We start from the raw sequence: 2,645 nt of genomic DNA, 5'->3' as shown, positions 1-2,645 counted from the left end.
CAACTTGGAAATTTCTTCTTGTAGTGGTTTAATTGCTTTTGACCAATCATTAGCTAAGTCTTCTTCAACTCAGCAAACTCTCTCTAGGGGTGAGAAAGAGACAGAGTCATTACCTGCTTTGTGCTGCAAAACCTTCGTTACTATCATGATTGATTGCTCTTCCTCCTCTTGAGGTCTCCAAAGGAGGACATTTACTCTGGTTTTTTTTTTTTCTTAGAAAAACAGGATTGTGTAATCTTTATCAAATTAAAAAGAGAATAGCTGGGGCAGCTAAGACACCATCTCTATCGGTGATATCATAACTAAATATGTTCATGCAATCATAGAGTCACGGGGCTGGAAGGGACCTTGGAGGTCTTGTAGTCCAACCCCCTGCCCAAGGCAAGAGTCCTTATTCCATCCCAGATAAATAACTGTCCAATATTTTCTCCAGCATGCACAACTCCAGAAGGCAAGCTGTTCCACTGAATAATTGTTATGAATTAAACGTTACCCTCTTCAGTGGTACAGAAGAGCATAGCCTCTTAGTTCTAGTCTTGTTGGAGAGGCTAGCAGAAAATAATGATCATTTCTGAACAAGTGAATGAAAAGCTGAAGTAAATGTCTAGAGCAGGGGTTGGCTCTTTTATGACTCGTGGACTTCAACTCCCAGAATTCCTGAGCCAGCCATGCTGAGGGGAAAGGGAGAGTTTCCAAGCTGAGCCATGCTGGCTCAGGAATTCTGGGAATTGAAGTCCATGAGTCATAAAAGAGCCAAGGTTGCCTACCCCTGCTCTAGAGCAGGGCTTTTCAACCAGTGGTACAGGTACCACCTGTGGTACATTGGCACCTGGCAGGTGGTACGCGACCATCCTAGAAAAGTGATAGCGGGGGAGGGGAATGAGCTGAACCAGTGGCAGTACTGCACAGGCCTGAGCGAGAGATGGCTGGAGATGCAGGGCTGTCAGGGCTCAGTGGAAGCGCCAGGATCAGTGCCACTTTCCAGCTGATCGGCACTTATTTGGGGTTGTCAGGGCTCAGTGGAAGCACCAGGATCAGCGCCAGGCTCCAGCTGGAGCTCGGCGCTGATCCTGGCGCTTCTGTTGAGCCCAGAAGAAGTGCCGATCAGCTGGAATGTTGCAGCATCTCCAGGGTCTTGTGATTTATATTCAGATGCTTGGCAACTGATTCATATTTCTGACGGTCACAGTGTCCCAGGGTCATGTGAAGTGACCAAAACCTGCTGCAACCACCCAGCAGACGGGGGGAATAAAAACCAAACACCTCCCCACCCCACTCCCACTGCCAATCCTCAACAGAAATGCTCACAACAATGAAAACCTCGGACAGGAGGAAGAGCGCCGCCGGGTGGGCAGGCAGGTGTCTTGTTCGGCTGTGGCTTGGGGGGCACTTTTTTCAGTGCCATTGTAACTTCGAACAGTCATTAAGCAAACTGTTGTAAGTTGAGGACTACCTGTATTTTATCACTTTTTTCCTTTTTTGGGGGGGGGTCATCAAGTTTTTGACACCTTGATAGGCGACTGGTGGTACTCGGATATTGCCATATCCTAAAAGTGGTACAATGGGTGAAAAGGTTGAAAAGCCCTGCTCTAGAGTGTTACCCAGTGCTCCAGTGCAGAATTCTGTTTGATTAGCAGACAGCTCCCTAAGAAAACACAAATACTGCCAGTTTTTAAAGCCAGTTTATGCTAAAAATCAGGAGCCTGTGAGTTTTAGTCTGGCCTTAGGCATAAAAGCCAGCTGGGTAACTTTAGGCCAATCATTCTCTCTCAACCAAACTTACTTCACAGGGTTGTTTTTGAGGGGAAAATAGGAGGAAGCTGTATTCATCACCTTGAGTTATTTAGTAAAAATAATAAAGGCAGGGTATAAATAAATATTATACCGGATCCGAGAAGGCCTGGACTCTGACTGGGTGGCCCCGGGGGAGGATACGGGAGCAGGTCTTGAGACTGTTGTATGGGAGGAGTTTGACTCTGTGGCTCCTGAGGACGTGGACAGGATCTTGGGGAGGCTGAATGCAACCACATGTTTACTGGATCCGTGCCCCTCCTGGCTGGTGCTGGCAGCTCGGGGGGGTGCATGAGCCTGGCTCCAGGGAATTGTAAACACTTCTTAAGGGGAGGGTGCCTTCCCCACGGCCTTAAAGGAGGCGATGGTGAGGCCCCTCCTTAAGAAGCCCTCCCTGGACCCAGATGTATTGGCCAATTATCGCCCGGTCTCCAACCTTCGCTTTGTGGCGAAGGTTGTTGAGAGTGTGGTTGCGCAGCAGTTCCCTCGACACCTGGAGGAAACAGTCTATCTGGACCCGCTCCAGTCGGGCTTCAGGCCGGGATACAGCACGGAAATGGCATTGGTCACGTTGGTAAATGATCTCTGGAGGGCCCGGGACAGGGGCTATTCCTCTGTCCTTGTTCTTTTGGACCTCTCGGCGGCTTTTGATACAGTGGACCACGGCATCATGCTGCGACGGTTGAGTGGGTTGGGAGTGGGGGGCACTGTTATGCGGTGGTTCTCCTCCTTCCTCACCGACCGTACGCAGTCTGTATTGGCAGGGGGACAGAGGTCGACCCCAAGGCCCCTAACTTGCGGGGTCCCACAAGGGTCGGTCCTCTCTCCCCTTTTGTTCAATATTTATGTGAAGC

Source organism: Protobothrops mucrosquamatus, unplaced genomic scaffold (genome assembly GCF_001527695.2).
Source record: "Protobothrops mucrosquamatus isolate PMUCROS unplaced genomic scaffold, P.Mucros_1.0 scaffold4437, whole genome shotgun sequence".
NCBI lineage: Eukaryota > Metazoa > Chordata > Lepidosauria > Squamata > Viperidae > Protobothrops > Protobothrops mucrosquamatus.
Note: the sequence above shows the minus strand (reverse complement) of the source record.